General features: G+C 36.9%; 1 protein-coding gene across 6 annotated transcripts in view; it reads right to left on the bottom strand.

Moving 5' to 3' along the window:
- Window positions 1-20,580, bottom strand: part of LOC113655053 — an 82,866-nt gene that overhangs the window by 52,558 nt on the left and 9,728 nt on the right. For 2 of the 6 annotated variants that reach the window (XR_007143681.1, XR_007143677.1), the window contains 2 exons: window positions 11,464-11,606; window positions 9,921-10,161 (listed from right to left, as the gene is read on the bottom strand). The exons of 1 other annotated variant lie outside the window; for it this stretch is intronic. The gene's annotated coding sequence lies outside the window, so the exon portion shown is untranslated. Of the gene's footprint in view, window positions 1-9,920; window positions 10,162-10,870; window positions 10,978-11,463; window positions 11,607-20,580 lie in introns of those variants that run through there. 3 more of the 6 variants (XR_007143679.1, XR_007143678.1, XR_007143680.1) reach the window with 3 other exon arrangements.

The following is a 20,580-nucleotide window of genomic DNA, read 5'->3' as shown; positions in this document are numbered from 1 at the left end:
ATGGTGATCGACTTTAGAAAAAAGCACCATCCACTGCAACCTGTTACTATTCAAGGGACTGTTATTGAGACTGTGATGGAATATAAGTATCTGGGCACTGTTATTGATTATAAACTCAACTGGTCTGCCAACACACTAGCAAGATACTCAAAAGCACAGCAACGGCTCTATTTTTTAAGGAAACTGAGTAGTTTTAATGCAGATACAATGACTGACATTGTTTTACTTAACTTTTATTCAGATTGTGGTGACGTTCGCCATCCAGTGCTGGGGGGGGGGGGGGGGGGGGGGGGGGGGGTGTCGCCAGTCTTTCTGTCCAGGAATATGCTGGATAAGGTAACTAAAATGGGCAGAAAATTACTGGATCTAATGTTAAGAGCATCTCCAATCTTACAGATCAGTATACCCTCAATCTGGCATTGAGGATACTGGATAATCCATCCCACCCACTTTTCCTAGAGTTCTCGTTACTTCCATCTGGATGTAGATTTCGAATGCCACCAACAAAAACTAAACGTGCTATTACATCATTTGTACCGAGGAGCATTCAGTTACTGAACAGATTAGACACAGGTACATAGAATTTTTAAATAATTTATTTAATTAGCTATTGATTCGATAGCTAAACCTGCTGTCACGATGTGACACGGTGAGACAAAAGGCGAGTGGGGATCCAAATGCAGTTATCTGTTTAATGAACAAAACACAGATGAACAGGCAGACAACACAAGGCGAACAGGAGCAGAGAACACGAGCAGCGAACACGAGCAGCGAACACGCACACACACACACACACACACACACACACACACACACACACACACACACACACACACACACACACACACACACACACGCACAGGAGTGAGTACAGGGCTGTCAAGTGTCACGCATTTCGGTCTTTTCTCACGCTCTCCCACCACACATCGTGTTTCTCACGCAGAAAAACTTTTTGACTATTTATCATTTATTTCATTTATTTCTATTCATTTACATCTATTTATTTTTGACTATTTATCATTTATTTCATTTATTTCTATTCATTTACATCTATTTATTTTTGACTATTTATCATTTATTTCATTTATTTCTATTCATTTACATCTATTTATTTTTGACTATTTATCATTTATTTCATTTATTTCTATTCATTTACATCTATTTATTTTTGACTATTTATCATTTATTTCATTTATTTCTATTCATTTACATCTATTTATTTAATAAGCCGCAGCGCCCAAAATGTATCAGTCCGCACGGCATTTAGCAGACACCCTTATACAGAGTGACTTACAACTGAGCAACTGAGGGTTAAAGGCCTTGCTCAGGGGCCCGGCAGTGGCAGCTTGGTGGACCTGGGGTACGAGCCCATGACCTTCCGATCAGTAGCCCAACACCTTAACCACCACAGCTACCACAATATACATGTGGGTACACAATACAAATGTCATTACAAGAAGAATTTCTTGATAAAACAATAAAGAATAAAAACAAAAACAAAACAAAAATGGGGAGACGCTTAAATACACAAGTCAAAAAAGGCTAAAGAAAGTAAAAAACATTTAGAACAGTACATAAGGAGAGACTCATCAAAATATTAGTTTCCTAGATATGTCACTATACATTTTCCTTGCAATTTTAGTAGATTTTCTCTTTTTCAGTGAGGAAAAAACAATTTAAAGTCATTCATAAACCAAACAAAAGAAGGCTTAGAACACCTCCACTTACTGCAATGAATATGATATTTACCCATCACAATAATCATATTGAGTGAATCAGATACTGATGAATCTATATTGTCCATATAAAAGAGTATGTGTGACAGGTTGAAAGTAGAGATATTACCCAAGTGACAGCCAATTGTGTATCTCAGACCAGAAGCTGTTAGATACGGGGCAAAAAAAGAACATGTGTTCCAGAGTCTCATCAGCCACCTCACAGAAAACACAAATGTCTACATCAAATTTAAATCTTCTTCTAAGAAAGTCAGCGACCGGATATATCTTATAGATTATTTTAGAGTGGGTCTCTTTGACTTTTGTTGAAATGGGCCATTTAATGAAATTGAAATGTGATTTTTCTCTGGACAATGTATCCATGTTTGGAATCTGTACACACAATCCTCGGTTGTAACCAAAGAACAATATAGATTTCAGAGCATCACTAATAAATGTATTATTACATTTATTGTGAAATAAAGTGCAATTATTAATAACTGAGGGTGCTTTCACATGTATAGTTCGGTTCATTTGGTCCGGACCAAAAGCAAAATATGATACATTGTAGCTTTTTAGGAGTTTTGGTTCCTTTTCACACCACCTTATTCACCTTCTGTTGAATAAAGTGTGTAAAATATGTGCAGTGTTTTGTAAACATAAATAAAACTGAGGTAGACTGAGATACATCTGTAATATAAAACACAATCCTGATACACTACAGTAAGATTGTTTGAAATATAAAACCTGCAGAAAGATGAAAAAGTAACTCGATTTATTCTTACTCTAATCATACTCGAAGTTGAACTATTTAAGTATTTACTATTTACTGTCTGTACTTGTACTGTGAACAATGACAAAGTTGTCTGAGAAGAATTAATTACATTTAGGTGCCAAACATTCTGGGTTTTAAATGATCCCTTTTCTGAGATGCAAACACAAAAAAAATAAATTATTTTCAAATTACTTTTTTAAAGTATCAAAACTAAGGCATACATTAAAATAAATAGTAAAAGTAATACAAAAATATTGCCTTTAAGTCATGCATCTTAACTTTCAGAACTAAAAGATTCAAAATCTACAGCTTAGCCATAACAAACTTTACTGTCTAATTTGAAATGCTTCGTGGTATTTAAGAGCGGGAGAGAGAGAGAGAGAGAGAGAGAGAGAGAGAGAGAGAGAGAGAGAGAGAGAGAGAGAGCGTTCCAGAAATAAACCAATCGGATGATTTTTTTTTTACAGCAGATGGGCTGGACTGAATCCCAGATTCCAGACAGAGAGAGAGAGAGAGAGAGAGAGAGAGAGAGAGAGAGAGCTGTCAACTGTGAGTAAATGTTCCTGTTTTTAAGTATAAACAGACACACTTTAATGTGGTGTCAGATTATATATCTTTATGTGTGATGATTATTTAATCTTTATTTAAGTCTTTTAAGATGCACTCAGTTAACTCATAGATCATCAGCTATAAGGTGTGTGTGTGTGTGTGTGTGTGTGTGTGTGTGTGTGTGTGTGTGTGTGTGTGTGTGCATCAACTATAAAGTTTCCGTTTCTTTACATCATGCTGCTTATAGGGAACTCATATAGGACTTTCTGAAACCATGAAGTTAATTCCTGGCATCATTGTGATGGGTAAGTGTTACTGTTTATACTGTTTACTGTTCTGTATTAAACACTGATGTCAGATTCAAATATTTCTTCACATAATGTTGTGTTTACAGCAGTATATTTGTGCATGATGCTGATTAAACGTTTCCCATAATATTCGCCCAGCAAACAAATCATTTGAGCCGTTTTACAAGTAGTAAGTGAGATTTGTCCCATAATGTTCACTTCATTTACAGCATATGTGTCAAACTCAAGGCCCGTGAGAGCTGAAAAGGTCTGATTACTCATTCATTCATTCATTTTCTACCGCTTATCCGAACTCCTCGGGTCACGGGGAGCCTGTGCGTCATCGGGCATCACGCCAGGATACACCCTGGACTGAATCAGTGTTTCCACATCAGTGCTATTTTCCAAATTAAGATTTTTGATCCCAAAATGTCCAGGAAGAGAAAACTTGATACAGATTTATATGTATTTATACACTCTAAAAAATAAAACGTTGGCTCAACTTAAAAAAATTAAGGTAACAATTTGCATGCATCTTTTTAAGTAGCTTCAACTCAGTCATTATTAAGTAGATATCATGTACCTTTTATAGTTAGACTAACCCAATTTGTTTAGTACAACCAACATGATTTGACTTAACCTCTAAGAGCTTAATTAAGTTGAAACAACTTAATTTTAATTTCAAAGTTTTGGTGATATTAAGTGGTTAAATTACATAATTTAAGCCATTCTAACTTCTTTATTTTGATTCCATTCTACTTAGATATGTCCAGGCAAATTGTTACCTTAATTTTTTTGAGTACAAGTAACTTATTTCACTTCAGTCAGGAGAAATAACACAGCAATTCCAGTTTTATGATGAAACTGGTTTATTATAAAACCAATGTCAACTTATGTACAAGAAGAGTGCTTTGACAAAACAATGCTTTGACAAAAAGATAATTATCCAGGACTAAAGTATTTTTTTCAAGTAAAGTCAAGTAAAGAATCAAGTATTTTTCTGGTAGGTACATATCAGAATAAAATAAAATAAAATAATAACAATAAATCACAGGGAACGTGGAAAATGAATTCCTACAACAGACACAATTGCCAGCTTATTGGGTCCACCTAGCTGAAACTAAAAGTTTTCTTCCTTTTTTTATTTTACCTTCATCACATAAACTACAGCCGCCATAAAGTCTCAAACAAATACAACACTGTAACCTTCATGTAAAAAGTTGTCAAAATTAAAGCTTCTGTATGTGTATGCACAGCAAAAAGGCTCTGTAAACACAGGCTCTGGATACATCCAGGAATTCAGGAATTCCGTTCCCTCAATAATAATACTGGCGTTGGCTGGGTCAAAATTTTTGGCACCTCATCATCCTAAGTAGATCAAAATCAATGTCAGTGTTTTAAGTCAAGGAAAGGAACAGGATTTAAATCTTAGGAGTTAAAACTTGCTACACATGAAAAATTGCAAACTTAAAGAAATGTGTCAGCTGCCTAACCATCAAACATAATGCTGCAGATTGTACAGTATCACTAATAAATGTATTATTACATTTATTGTGAAATAAAGTGCAATTATTAATAACTGAGGGTGCTTTCACATGTATAGTTCGGTTCATTTGGTCCGGACCAAAAGCAAAATATGATACATTGTAGCTTTTTAGGAGTTTTGGTTCCTTTTCACACCACCTTATTCACCTTCTGTTGAATAAAGTGTGTAAAATATGTGCAGTGTTTTGTAAACATAAATAAAACTGAGGTAGACTGAGATACGTCTGTAATATAAAACACAATCCTGATACACTACAGTAAGATTGTTTGAAATATAAAACCTGCAGAAAGATGAAAAAGTAACTCGATTTATTCTTACTCTAATCATACTCGAAGTTGAACTATTTAAGTATTTACTATTTACTGTCTGTACTTGTACTGTGAACAATGACAAAGTTGTCTGAGAAGAATTAATTACATTTAGGTGCCAAACATTCTGGGTTTTAAATGATCCCTTTTCTGAGATGCAAACACAAAAAAAATAAATTATTTTCAAATTACGTTTTTAAAGTATAAAAACTAAGGCATACATTAAAATAAATAGTAAAAGTAATACAAAAATATTGCCTTTAAGTCATGCATCTTAACTTTCAGAACTAAAAGATTCAAAATCTACAGCTTAGCCATAACAAACTTTACTGTCTAATTTGAAATGCTTCGTGGTATTTAAGAGCGGGAGAGAGAGAGAGAGAGAGAGAGAGAGAGAGAGAGAGAGAGAGAGAGAGAGAGAGAGAGAGAGAGAGAGTGTTCCAGAAATAAACCAATCGGATGATTTTTTTTTTTACAGCAGATGGGCTGGACTGAATCCCAGATTCCAGACAGAGAGAGAGAGAGAGAGAGAGAGAGAGAGAGAGAGAGAGAGAGAGAGAGAGAGAGAGAGAGAGAGAGAGAGAGAGCTGTCAACTGTGAGTAAATGTTCCTGTTTTTAAGTATAAACAGACACACTTTAATGTGGTGTCAGATTATATATCTTTATGTGTGATGATTATTTAATCTTTATTTAAGTCTTTTAAGATGCACTCAGTTAACTCATAGATCATCAGCTATAAGGTGTGTGTGTGTGTGTGTGTGTGTGTGTGTGTGTGTGTGTGTGTGTGTGTGTGTGTGTGTGCATCAACTATAAAGTTTCCGTTTCTTTACATCATGCTGCTTATAGGGAACTCATATAGGACTTTCTGAAACCATGAAGTTAATTCCTGGCATCATTGTGATGGGTAAGTGTTACTGTTTATACTGTTTACTGTTCTGTATTAAACACTGATGTCAGATTCAAATATTTCTTCACATAATGTTGTGTTTACAGCAGTATATTTGTGCATGATGCTGATTAAACGTTTCCCATAATATTCGCCCAGCAAACAAATCATTTGAGCCGTTTTACAAGTAGTAAGTGAGATTTGTCCCATAATGTTCACTTCATTTACAGCATATGTGTCAAACTCAAGGCCCGTGAGAGCTGAAAAGGTCTGATTACTCATTCATTCATTCATTTTCTACCGCTTATCCGAACTCCTCGGGTCACGGGGAGCCTGTGCGTCATCGGGCATCACGCCAGGATACACCCTGGACGGAATCAGTGTTTCCACATCAGTGCTATTTTCCAAATTAAGATTTTTGATCCCAAAATGTCCAGGAAGAGAAAACTTGATACAGATTTATATGTATTTATACACTCTAAAAAATAAAACGTTGGCTCAACTTAAAAAAATTAAGGTAACAATTTGCATGCATCTTTTTAAGTAGCTTCAACTCAGTCATTATTAAGTAGATATCATGTACCTTTTATAGTTAGACTAACCCAATTTGTTTAGTACAACCAACTAGAGGTTGACTTAACCTCTAAGAGCTTAATTAAGTTGAAACAACTTAATTTTAATTTCAAAGTTTTGGTGATATTAAGTGGTTAAATTACATAATTTAAGCCATTCTAACTTCTTTATTTTGATTCCATTCTACTTAGATATGTCCATGCAAATTGTTACCTTAATTTTTTTGAGTACAAGTAACTTATTTCACTTCAGTCAGGAGAAATAACACAGCAATTCCAGTTTTATGATGAAACTGGTTTATTATAAAACCAATGTCAACTTATGTACAAGAAGAGTGCTTTGACAAAACAATGCTTTGACAAAAAGATAATTATCCAGGACTAAAGTATTTTTTTCAAGTAAAGTCAAGTAAAGAATCAAGTATTTTTCTGGTAGGTACATATCAGAATAAAATAAAATAAAATAATAACAATAAATCACAGGGAACGTGGAAAATGAATTCCTACAACAGACACAATTGCCAGCTTATTGGGTCCACCTAGCTGAAACTAAAAGTTTTCTTCCTTTTTTTTATTTTACCTTCATCACATAAACTACAGCCGCCATAAAGTCTCAAACAAATACAACACTGTAACCTTCATGTAAAAAATTGTCAAAATTAAAGCTTCTGTATGTGTATGCACAGCAAAAAGGCTCTGTAAACACAGGCTCTGGATACATCCAGGAATTCAGGAATTCCGTTCCCTCAATAATAATACTGGCGTTGGCTGGGTCAAAATTTTTGGCACCTCATCATCCTAAGTAGATCAAAATCAATGTCAGTGTTTTAAGTCAAGGAAAGGAACAGGATTTAAATCTTAGGAGTTAAAACTTGCTTCACATGAAAAATTGCAAACTTAAAGAAATGTGTCAGCTGCCTAACCATCAAACATAATGCTACAGATTGTACAGTATCACTAATAAATGTATTATTACATTTATTGTGAAATAAAGTGCAATTATTAATAACTGAGGGTGCTTTCACATGTATAGTTCGGTTCATTTGGTCCGGACCAAAAGCAAAATATGATACATTGTAGCTTTTTAGGAGTTTTGGTTCCTTTTCACACCACCTTATTCACCTTCTGTTGAATAAAGTGTGTAAAATATGTGCAGTGTTTTGTAAACATAAATAAAACTGAGGTAGACTGAGATACGTCTGTAATATAAAACGCAATCCTGATACACTACAGTAAGATTGTTTGAAATATAAAACCTGCAGAAAGATGAAAAAGTAACTCGATTTATTCTTACTCTAATCATACTCGAAGTTGAACTATTTAAGTATTTACTATTTACTGTCTGTACTTGTACTGTGAACAATGACAAAGTTGTCTGAGAAGAATTAATTACATTTAGGTGCCAAACATTCTGGGTTTTAAATGATCCCTTTTCTGAGATGCAAACACAAAAAAAATAAATTATTTTCAAATTACTTTTTTAAAGTATCAAAACTAAGGCATACATTAAAATAAATAGTAAAAGTAATACAAAAATATTGCCTTTAAGTCATGCATCTTAACTTTCAGAACTAAAAGATTCAAAATCTACAGCTTAGCCATAACAAACTTTACTGTCTAATTTGAAATGCTTCGTGGTATTTAAGAGCGGGAGAGAGAGAGAGAGAGAGAGAGAGAGAGAGAGAGAGAGAGAGAGAGAGAGAGAGCGTTCCAGAAATAAACCAATCGGATGATTTTTTTTTTACAGCAGATGGGCTGGACTCATATCCCAGATTCCAGACAGAGAGAGAGAGAGAGAGAGAGAGAGAGAGAGAGAGAGAGAGAGAGAGAGAGAGAGAGAGAGAGAGAGCTGTCAACTGTGAGTAAATGTTCCTGTTTTTAAGTATAAACAGACACACTTTAATGTGGTGTCAGATTATATATCTTTATGTGTGATGATTATTTAATCTTTATTTAAGTCTTTTAAGATGCACTCAGTTAACTCATAGATCATCAGCTATAAGGTGTGTGTGTGTGTGTGTGTGTGTGTGTGTGTGTGTGTGTGTGTGTGTGTGTGTGTGTGTGTGTGCATCAACTATAAAGTTTCCGTTTCTTTACATCATGCTGCTTATAGGGAACTCATATAGGACTTTCTGAAACCATGAAGTTAATTCCTGGCATCATTGTGATGGGTAAGTGTTACTGTTTATACTGTTTACTGTTCTGTATTAAACACTGATGTCAGATTTAAATATTTCTTCACATAATGTTGTGTTTACAGCAGTATATTTGTGCATGATGCTGATTAAACGTTTCCCATAATATTCGCCCAGCAAACAAATCATTTGAGCCGTTTTACAAGTAGTAAGTGAGATTTGTCCCATAATGTTCACTTCATTTACAGCATATGTGTCAAACTCAAGGCCCGTGAGAGCTGAAAAGGTCTGATTACTCATTCATTCATTCATTTTCTACCGCTTATCCGAACTCCTCGGGTCACGGGGAGCCTGTGCGTCATCGGGCATCACGCCAGGATACACCCTGGACGGAATCAGTGTTTCCACATCAGTGCTATTTTCCAAATTAAGATTTTTGATCCCAAAATGTCCAGGAAGAGAAAACTTGATACAGATTTATATGTATTTATACACTCTAAAAAATAAAACGTTGGCTCAACTTAAAAAAATTAAGGTAACAATTTGCATGCATCTTTTTAAGTAGCTTCAACTCAGTCATTATTAAGTAGATATCATGTACCTTTTATAGTTAGACTAACCCAATTTGTTTAGTACAACCAACATGATTTGACTTAACCTCTAAGAGCTTAATTAAGTTGAAACAACTTAATTTTAATTTCAAAGTTTTGGTGATATTAAGTGGTTAAATTACATAATTTAAGCCATTCTAACTTCTTTATTTTGATTCCATTCTACTTAGATATGTCCATGCAAATTGTTACCTTAATTTTTTTGAGTACAAGTAACTTATTTCACTTCAGTCAGGAGAAATAACACAGCAATTCCAGTTTTATGATGAAACTGGTTTATTATAAAACCAATGTCAACTTATGTACAAGAAGAGTGCTTTGACAAAACAATGCTTTGACAAAAAGATAATTATCCAGGACTAAAGTATTTTTTTCAAGTAAAGTCAAGTAAAGAATCAAGTATTTTTCTGGTAGGTACATATCAGAATAAAATAAAATAAAATAATAACAATAAATCACAGGGAACGTGGAAAATGAATTCCTACAACAGACACAATTGCCAGCTTATTGGGTCCACCTAGCTGAAACTAAAAGTTTTCTTCCTTTTTTTTATTTTACCTTCATCACATAAACTACAGCCGCCATAAAGTCTCAAACAAATACAACACTGTAACCTTCATGTAAAAAGTTGTCAAAATTAAAGCTTCTGTATGTGTATGCACAGCAAAAAGGCTCTGTAAACACAGGCTCTGGATACATCCAGGAATTCAGGAATTCCGTTCCCTCAATAATAATACTGGCGTTGGCTGGGTCAAAATTTTTGGCACCTCATCATCCTAAGTAGATCAAAATCAATGTCAGTGTTTTAAGTCAAGGAAAGGAACAGGATTTAAATCTTAGGAGTTAAAACTTGCTACACATGAAAAATTGCAAACTTAAAGAAATGTGTCAGCTGCCTAACCATCAAACATAATGCTACAGATTGTACAGTATATGAAAGAAAAATAAAAACTCAAATGTTGTAATAGCAAATTTACAAAAAGCTCAAGGTTTACAAGGTTACAAGATGGATCAACTGTAAAAACGTCACAGCAGATAAAGATGGCGTGCACACACATTGTCATGTTAGGTATTGTGCTTAAATTAACTTGCTTATTAGTTAACTATTTAACTTGTTACAGGTTTATGTATGTATGTATGTATGTATGTATGTATGTATACATACTGTATGTGTGTGTGTGTGTGTGTGTGTGTGTATGTATGCAGGTATGAATATGCATGTATGCATATATGTGTGTGTGTGTGTGTGTGTGTGTGTGTGTGTGTGTGTGTGTGTGTGTGTGTGTGTGTGTGTAAGTCTTAATCAACCCAGTGTAAACTTTAAATTCGGACGACACTAAACATGTTCGATATCAATTAACATCATTTAGCTGCCACTGTAAAACAAAACATAATGCCTATTTTGAACACACTAGCTAGCTAAACGTCTATTAACTTTAGAATCGATGAATTAGCTTAGCTCAAACTGTCAAAATATTAACTTACCTATATAGCCTCGATTCTCCTGTGTCTCCGGCTCCTAGTAGTCCTTCTCTGGCAGAAAAACATGTCCGGACAAATTCCGCCTTTACTCAGCATGTAAAGGATGCTCACTAGATATACAAGTTTCACTAACTTAATATTTTTCTGTTGTTACGAGAAGGTAAAAGTGTGTGTTCAAAATCGATATATAATTAAGTTAAGACAGTATTCTTTATTTTAATTTTGAAAGACTTATTAAAATGAGTTATCAACTCACCAATACAAGTACATATTACAAACTTAATTATTTTATGCTGAAAATATTGTTTATTTCAAGTTTTACAAACTAACCCAATGAATCATTTTTTAGAGTGTATACGATGTGATATAGATGGAGTAATGTGGGTTTCATAAGCTGACAAATTAAAATGATTTATGTTATGGTGTGTGTGTGTGTGTGTGTGAGATTTTTTTTGCCTTTATTAAATAAATAAATTAAAAGAAAGAAGAAAAAAATAATAAGGTTGAACATGAAACTTCACTTTAAATGTTGGATTTATGGTGTGTCACATATTCAAAATATCTTTTCTGATTTATTCTCTGATCTGTTAGTTTACCTGCTGATGCCACAGTGCCAAGGCTCCATTGTCATAGAATCGATGGTGAATGAAAAGCTGACCCTCCTGTGTAACTGCCCAGGAACTTGTCCAGTGGTTTGGTGGAGTAGCTCCATTCCTGATAGACATGTTGTTGCTCTGAGCTTGAAGTGTTCAAAACAACAGTATTGTCAGAACGGATTTACACTACCAGGAGATACAAGCAGAGGAGATTTCTCCCTGACGATCAGTTCAGTAACCTACAATGATTCCGGCTCTTACAAGTGCAGATGTAATGGAAAATTAGTGACTAAAGTAAAGCTGAAAGTTAACAGTAAGTGCTCTTGCTGTCATCAGCAGAACATTCTGTTATCCTTAACATGTCTGTAGTAAAGTCTGACCAGCCACATTAAATGCTAAACTGTAATAACCTGATTTGTTTTTGTTTATCCAGAAGTTCCTACAGTTGTGAAGGCTTTCAAGGGGAAGAACGTCACTCTCCCATGATACTGTGACACTCGACAAGTCGTTAAAGATGCAAAGTGGAAGAAAGATGGTTTGTACTTCAAAAATTGATCATATCTGTAGTGATAAACATCATCATCCTGATCATTTAATCTAAAACGGCAGGATCTTTAGCTTTCCTGCTCATCACTGTTCCGTTTTCCTGTGTGTTTATTGTCCTGTTCTCATCTCCCACTGTTGAGTATTTGCACTTTCTGCAATCTTATGTACTGTTACGTGTTACACCATGATCCTGGGGTCATTTTCAAGCTATCATGTACAAGCTATATAGCTGTGATGTGTGAAGGGACTCCTGCTGGTGAGACACAGTTTATTACCTCCTGTTTTAACTTGAACAGTCAAACTAAATGAAGAGGAAACACAACAGTATTTAAAAATCTACACAATCACTTAATTAACATTTACTTTAGTTTACTTGTATTCAACTTGTACTGAAAAAGGTTTTGGTATTCTGGAGCCACCTGAAGAGGTTTAGAAGGTCTTTCAGAGATCCTACATTAAAGCTCTATTCTATAACCAGTGTATAATCTGGAAGTGGAGGAGCAGCATTTCATTTTCTTATTAGTTGTAAGAAATGTTACCAGAGAATCTCTGTTCTATAAAACCTCAGATTGTGAAGTCTTTTTTTTTTTTTTTTACTTTAAACTATATTGTGTATATTTATATGTATATACTGTATAACCACACACTTGTGTGATGCACATTGAAGGTACAAAAAAGAGTTCCAGCGTAGTGACGATAAATTGTGTCCTAAGTCTAGGCCAAAACTTAAACAAATTCAGATTATGTTGAAATGTAGAGAACATTAGTATTTAGGCTATAGGATCATATTTGCTTTTGTTCTTTAAGGGTTAAAATAATTCTGTACTCTCCTGGTGATGTTATTTATATTAAATTTAAATCATTTGAATTAATATTTTAATCACACACATTAGATTAGATTGGATTGGATTAGATTAGATTATTATTCAACTTTGTCATTACACATGTAGAAGTAAAAGGCAACCCAAATGCAGTTTGGCATCTAACCAGAAGTGCAATAAGAAGCAAGTTCAAGATGTACAGTATTTACAATAAAAACAGTATAATATACAGATTGTTGTGAGACACTGGCAGGTACAGGATGGAGTTACAGGAATCTTCCTATGCTCTAATACTAGTTCTCAGCAAATAAATAATAATAAATATAAAGGTACACCACAACCAATTATTAACTTATCCGTCAGTAGACAGATGAACATAGATAATACAAAGAGAAGGAGAAATAGTGAAAGAAAAGCGAACCGTAAGGGGAACAAACAAAGGAAAATTGATGTAAAAATCCAAAAGGTTGGAGAAGGTTGAAGAGTTGAAAGATTTGAATGAGTGTTTTGAAGAAGACAACGAGGGATCAGACGCTGTACCTAGACAGCTGGAAGAAGATTCCAAAAGAAAAGAAGTTTATAGTGCATTAAATTTTATTATGTTTTATTTTCAGACGTTCAAGAGAACTCTGAAATGCTTTTCTTTTTCATATAATCATGTATTCTCCTGTAATAGAATTGATAAGATTAATATTGCTTATTTTGACAGTAAACTTAGATGAAAGCTGTTTCTTGTAGTGAAAGCTGTACGAAGTCTTTCAATGCTTGCTGTCTACGGTGACAGAAGATAAAGAACATTAGTAGCACACCGAGTCGCTGACGAGAAATGTTTGGGAGATGAGAAATGTTTGGGGGACGAGATTTTGGCCATCGAGAAAACTAAAAGAGGGCCAAACCCGACAGCCAAATCCAACTGGCAACAGTAATGATACAGAATGTATAAAAGCCCGCCTTGAATCACATTGTGTGTGTATTCTAGTGTAGACAGCCTCAGTGCATGTTATACTCTGGTGCATCATAGAACAAATACAAGCTTACACTTGGAGAGTGTTTCTTGGTTTGTTATAATCTTTGCATCTTACTTACTTTTACTAATTCTAATACTGTTTATTTGTAATTTTCTTTTTATTTTACATTTATTACATTTATCTGTATTACACTACTTTTAATAAAAACAAGGCCTCCCATTGTGAGGATCCTGAAAAGACAAAAAAGGTCTGACTCCTTCATTTAAAGAATCAAACAATAGATTAGGTAGAAGAACTTGAAGAGGAACCTTTGTTAGAAGACAGAGGGACTTACAAGGACAACCCCGTTCAAGGTAAGACCAACTTTGATAGTTGATAGATCTTGTGTTTTCAAACTAACCCGTGCAAACTAGGACACATCCTTTAGTGGGAGAGCGGAAGGGTTTCCTAGGCACTCCGAAAACGTGTCACTAAGGGACACATGCATCAGTATAATTACTTCAAGATGAATATTTTATAGACAAGATATACAGGTTCTGTGCTATAGACATAATGTACGGGGTGTTATATATTATACTGATATAATATACAGGGGTCGGGGTGTGAGGTAGTGTTCAGTAAGGTGACCGCTCTAAGGGAAAAGCTGTTCGTCAATCTGCTGGGTTTTTTGTCCAAAGCATCTAAAAGGTAAGTGGTACAAACAGTCTATATGCAGAGTGAGAGGGGACTTTAAGAATGCTGTGTAAGAAAACCACACTTTTCAGTGCTTGTGGTCTGCGGCTTTGCAGTTTCCATGTCAATCTGGTCAGGATGATCTCAGTGACACCGGTAAAGATTAATCAAGATGGCTGAAGATTTAAAACTCCTGAAAAGAAGATTAACAAAGCAATAAGAACACGTGCTGCACTGACGACTTCCTCGACTCTGAATTCAACCTTAATCTTACACAAATGCTGAGAGAATATATAATGTCATTAATCTCTATCTTTAACAATGAAATGACTGTAGGACATCAGTAATTTAATAATACATGTCTAAACACTGCTCTATCTGTAGAACCCAGTGCATTCAACAAACCAAAGATAACTTGATTAAGACAGATGACATGTTTAATTCACAGTCTGATATAATAGGGGGAAGGGGGTTAAACTACACAGATTGTTAGGTGCAAGTTTACTCAAACTCGGGGATGACATCCAATAATATAATCATAGTAACAGTTTCTCATAAACGACAGGATATCACACTAACCTCAAAGCACCCATTGTTATACATGTGCTTAAACATGCTGACCTCATGACATGACATTAATTTAGTAGAGCAAATTACTTTAAACACAGAACTTATTAAAACTACATTGAACCTTGTTTATACTCCAACAAATGTGTGTTTTGTTCATTTGTTTTTTTCCAAACTCCTGTGTGCATGTGTTTGTGTGTGAGTGTGTGTATATATGTGTGTGAGTGTGTGTGTATGTGTGTGTGTGTGTCTGTGTGTGTGTGTGTGTGTGTGTGTGTGTGTGTGTGTGTGTGTGTGTGTGTGTGTGTGTGTGTGTGTGTGTATGTGTGTGTGTATGTGTGTGTGTGTGTGTGTGTGTATGTGTGTGTGTGTATGTGTGTGTGTGTGTCTGTGTGTGTGTGTGTGTGTGTGTGTGTGTGTGTGTGTGTGTGTATGTGTGTGTGTGTGTGTGTGTGAATGTTTATAATTTGTATTATCCAAAAATACTGCCATACTGGCGAGCTGACGTTTTTTTTTTTATAATTTCCTCGCTCGCTGCGGCTCATTTTCTGCTCATCAGTCACCAGTTACTGAAGAGGACTCCAGCAGACCAGCACGTGACAACAACATGGCGCAACCAAACGTGATACTGTTACATGATTGGCTGTTAGCGGGTCACTCCCTATGTTGCTAGGTTACCAGAGAGTAAGTGTCTTTGTTAATGCAACCAAACTCGCTTCGCAACCTTCTGACGAAGAATAAAAAAGATTGCATGTTTTATCAAACACATTTTTTATTGATATCGATGACGTGTCAGAACAAAGTGTCAGGCTCGACTAAGAACTGAGACACGCTTGATTCCTGCCCGGTTCCATAGAGACAGCGGTGCGGACTGATACATGTTACAAATTTTACAATTTTCTCGCTCGCTATGGCTCATTTACTGCTCATCAGTCACCAGTTACTGAAGAGGAATCCAGCAGACCAGCACGTGACAACAACATGGAGAGTAACAAGAGAGTAAGTGCCTTTGTTAATGCAACCAAACTTGCTTCGCAACCTTCTGACGAAGAATAAAAAAATATTGCACGTTTTATCGAACACATTTTTTATTGATATCGATCACGTGTCTATCGCAATACATATCGTTATCGTTTTGAATTGAATTTGATTTGAAACCTTTATTGCCCCAAAGGGGATTTGTTTTGCACTTGTAGTGGATGCTTCTAAGCCAATGCTGGATGATGTTTTGGTTTTACATGTCCTGTTTCATTTTATTCCTGTCTATAAAATCCTGATGTTATCAATGATGGAGGCTGTTCGTCTCTGATTTTACACGTAGAGTGTTGGGTCCTTCTGAAAAGCTGAACGCAATAAACCGGGAAACCTTTATACTCTTGCCGGTGCCTATTGGTGTGATATTTTATGCTTTAATTCTCTCGAACCTCAAAACTTCCACAACAGGCTGGCGTTGTCGGCAGGATTCCGCGTTTGAGAGTCGACTTCGGGGATTCCCGGGGAGGCTTGTAGCGCTCGAGCCTTGAAGGCTGTTAACTTCACCTCGACCGCAAAATTGGCTATGAGAGTGAGAGGACTCGGGAGTTCACCGTGACCCGCCTCAATGCTGGAATCAAAAGTAATTGGATGTGTGGAAGGTGAGAGAATCTATTTTTATTTGTGTTAAAGAACACTGATTAATCTGCTAAAGTTGTATGGTTTTTTTTTTAGAAAACCATAGTTGAATTCATTAGTGTTGAATAGTGAATATTGTTGGCTGTCTCTGTGTAGAAAGTGCTGTAACGACAGGATTTAAACCTGGATCTGTCGACAGGTCAGTGACCTGGATAGGCACCTAGTGCAAGGCCTAAGAATACAAAAGTAAAGCACGGCACTAATCTGGGATTAGGTGCTAAAGGTGTCTTGTTTGCGAGGTTTTGAGAAAACCCGCCGCTAAGAGTTGACGAGCTCGGTGTAGACTCTCCGGAGAGCAAAGCAGGTTTGGGGAAAAGAGAAAAGGCCAAAACAAAAGATAAGACACACACACATAGCACAGGCAGAGACTGTCAACAATAAACTAAGATAGTCATGGGCAACAGTATTTCTAAGAACAAGCTCAATAAAAACACAGTGTGTGTCAAAATGTGTGGACCTAATGTGAATTATATGAGAAATAATTATGGTCCCGATTCTGTGTCACAATTGCTGCGTTGGGTGACTGAGTGTGGCTTCCCAGACGGCGGCAGTTTTAGCTTGAAGAGGTTAGATTTGCTGAAAGGTAACCTGACCCAAATGGAAAGAGATAATGTTGGGAAGAAGAACAGGGTAGAAATAAACTGGACAGCTTTTCACTTGTGGAAGTTAGAGGCTGAAAAAAGGTTTCAAAAAGCACAATGTACTCCAAAGAGAGTATCTATACAATATGTACAGAATACACAAAGTACAATAAGTAGCTCACAAAGTCTCCAGTGTCTTAAGTCTTTTTCAGATGATCCTGCCCTGGATGGACCGCCTCCTTGACCACGTCTGGCAGCGGCTGCGTCATGTCGACAGGTGTGCACAGATCCGGAGCCAGCTCGTGTGGATCTGAAGGAGAGTCCACTGCCTCCACCGAAGGCAGGATTGGCTGACCCACCCTCCCCACCGATCGTGGATCGTACATACCAGAAAGACAAGCAAAAATAGACTACTGATCCTGAACCTGTCAGAGAAGAGGTTTCGATTCCAGAGGTTAAAGAGCAAATTCAGAGTGTAATTGCAATGCCCATGGTGGAAGTAGCAGGGCCGGATGGAGACCCTATGTTAGTACACTGTCCGTGGACACTAAAGGACATTGAGCATGCTCATGAGCACCTCCCTGACCCGAGAGAAGTTGGGGTGGGGTGGGGGTGGAGTTGGAAGGTTTCTGCAAAGAATTTCGTCCCACCTCTCTTGAACTGAGGCGCCTGCTGGGAAGAAAATTAGCATCTGACATAATGGGGATTCAGTATGAATGGCCGGATGAAAATCTGTGCATGAGACATCCAGATCATGAGAGCAGGAGGAATGCAACGTACTATAACTTTGTAACGGAATTACGTGAAGTGTGCTATGAAGCTTTTCCAGTGAAGATGGATATGACAAAGATAAGTGCAAACAGCAGGACCTCGAGACAGTTGCGCAATATCTTCATCGCCTCACGGAAGTACACAACGCGCACAGCGGCCTTATTGCCACCGAGAATATGAGTGAGGGGGTAGTGACCGCATACTATGCGCATTTGGGAAACAGTTTCATGAATGGACTGATCCCGGAAATATCTGACAGGTGAAAAACCTATGCATCACGTGGGACACTGCAAAGCTGAGCCTTATTGAACAACATGCTCTGCATGCGGAAAAGCTGCTCACGCAAACCAAGCAAGAGCAGGGAAAAAAGAGAGAAGAACATACACACAAAGTTCAGCTGACAATGATGCAAGCCATGACGAGATCTCAGACACAATGGAGAGGGACTTCCACATATCGACGAAAAGGGCGATATCGAGGAAGGGGGAGGGGAAGAGGCAGAAAAGGAAAAGGGGAGAGAGTGGATGTTTTGTTTGTGGAGGACAAGATCACTGGGCAAGGGAATGCCCTAAGAGACATGATGAGGAAACTGCATGACCATCAACATCTCAGGTCGAGGAGGTCAGTCCTGAAGGGATGGGTGAGTCAAAATCTTTGATGCTATGCAATGAGGAATTTCTTCAGCTAACTTCTGATTCCGACTTAAATTTTAAGGTTTTGAATGCTATTGATTTTCTTGAAAAGAAATATACTCCACAAGGCACATATGCAAAATACAGTTTAGATGCCTACAAGCACATGCCAGTGCACCCATTGAATGTAGAAGGGAAAGACATTGTGTTTTTAGTAGATTCTGGTGCAGGAAACTCTGCGATCAAATTACATGAGTTGAGTGAGATGCCAGAAATGAGTGGTAGATCCCTGAATTCAGTTGGAGCGTCTGGGATTATCGTGAAAGAAACATTTACAGCACCCTTAAGGTGTGTTGAGAATAACCAACAGTCATTCACATTTTCTTTTCTGCTTTCTGAATGCTGCCCGATTAATTTGATGGGCAGGGATTTGATCTGCAAATTTGGAATAAACCTAATTAGCACCCCAAACAGATTAAAAGTGTGTAAAAGTCAAATAGGTGAATTTCAAGGCATTAAGTGGGACCCCAGACCTCTGTTGTATGTGTATTAAGGGGAACTCAGCACCTCTTCTGTGAATTCAGTGAATCAAGCACTCTTAGATAAGGCCTGTGATGTTACTAACCCTGCACACACACAATACATGAACACACATGATCTGCACTGCACAGCACACACACACACACACACACACACACACACACACACACACACACACACACACACAGGGCCATATGTAGTTTATGAACAATAGTGTTTTGAAAAGCAGCCAAAAGCTGATGTGTTGTTACTGAAAAATTGTATTGGGATAATCACAGATGTACTGCAGAAGTGAGTCTTTCTAGTATAAATGTGAAGCCGGGGAAGGCCCATCCGTTCACTATAGAGAATTCACACCCACATGTGTCTTTATCAAAAGGTGAAACAGAGAAATGGGAAGATTTAGGGATGTGGACATTAAAATGTGTGAAAGCTGATGATTGGAAACCCAGTTCAGATCCCACAGTGTTGTACAGTGAGAAAACTAAAGCCTATTGCATGCACTTGAATTGGATAGCTTTTGTTGACAGAACAGTTGAGATAATGCCACAGGCAGACACAGATGTACTGAAAACAATGTGGCAGATGACACACATTTCTGGGGAATATCCCCGAAGGAAGGTCACAAGGCGAGCTTATCAAAGCTGCAGTTTGTAAAACAGCAAGTGAAATTCTTGGGACATCTGATATCAGAACAAGGCAAAACTATTGAGCAGAACAGAGTTGCAGCAATACAAAACATTCCAAAGCCTAACACAAAAAAACAACTGATGTCATTTCTAGGCATGTGTTCCTATTGTAGGACTTTCAAACCAAACTATGAAGTCCTCGAAGCACCCTTGAGCGCAATTGCTCATGGGAAAGGCCTACAGACCCACAGTGCACTGACGTCGACACCAGAGGCAGAAATGTTTGTATGACATCAGTGCTTTTGCAAAATCATGTTGGAAATTGAGACCCAGTAGCGGCAGGCCTGCCAATGTGTTTAAGTAGCAGAAGCTGAGAAAGCAGTTAATGCTTCTAGAGATATTGTGGGATACAATGAACTAACTCTTTTGGTCCCACATGCAGTGTCACTTCTTCTTCTTGAACAGAAAACAGATCATATGTCTGTAGCACGATGGCTGGGATATCACACTATTTTGCTTGAAGCAGATGGAGAACCACACAATTGTGTTGCAGTTGTAAATGAAATTTGCAGTCCTAGGTCTGATTTGCAGGAAACGCCGTTGCAGAATCCTGATCTTGAATTTTTTGTGAATGGATCAGCCTTCAGAGATCAGAAAACAGGCCGCAACTGCGTGGGGTATGCAGTAGTTACACAACATGAATTAAAGCAGGATCATTA

This window comes from Tachysurus fulvidraco, chromosome 8 (assembly GCF_022655615.1).
Source record: "Tachysurus fulvidraco isolate hzauxx_2018 chromosome 8, HZAU_PFXX_2.0, whole genome shotgun sequence".
NCBI lineage: Eukaryota > Metazoa > Chordata > Actinopteri > Siluriformes > Bagridae > Tachysurus > Tachysurus fulvidraco.
This window is presented reverse-complemented; position numbering and strand designations above follow the sequence as displayed.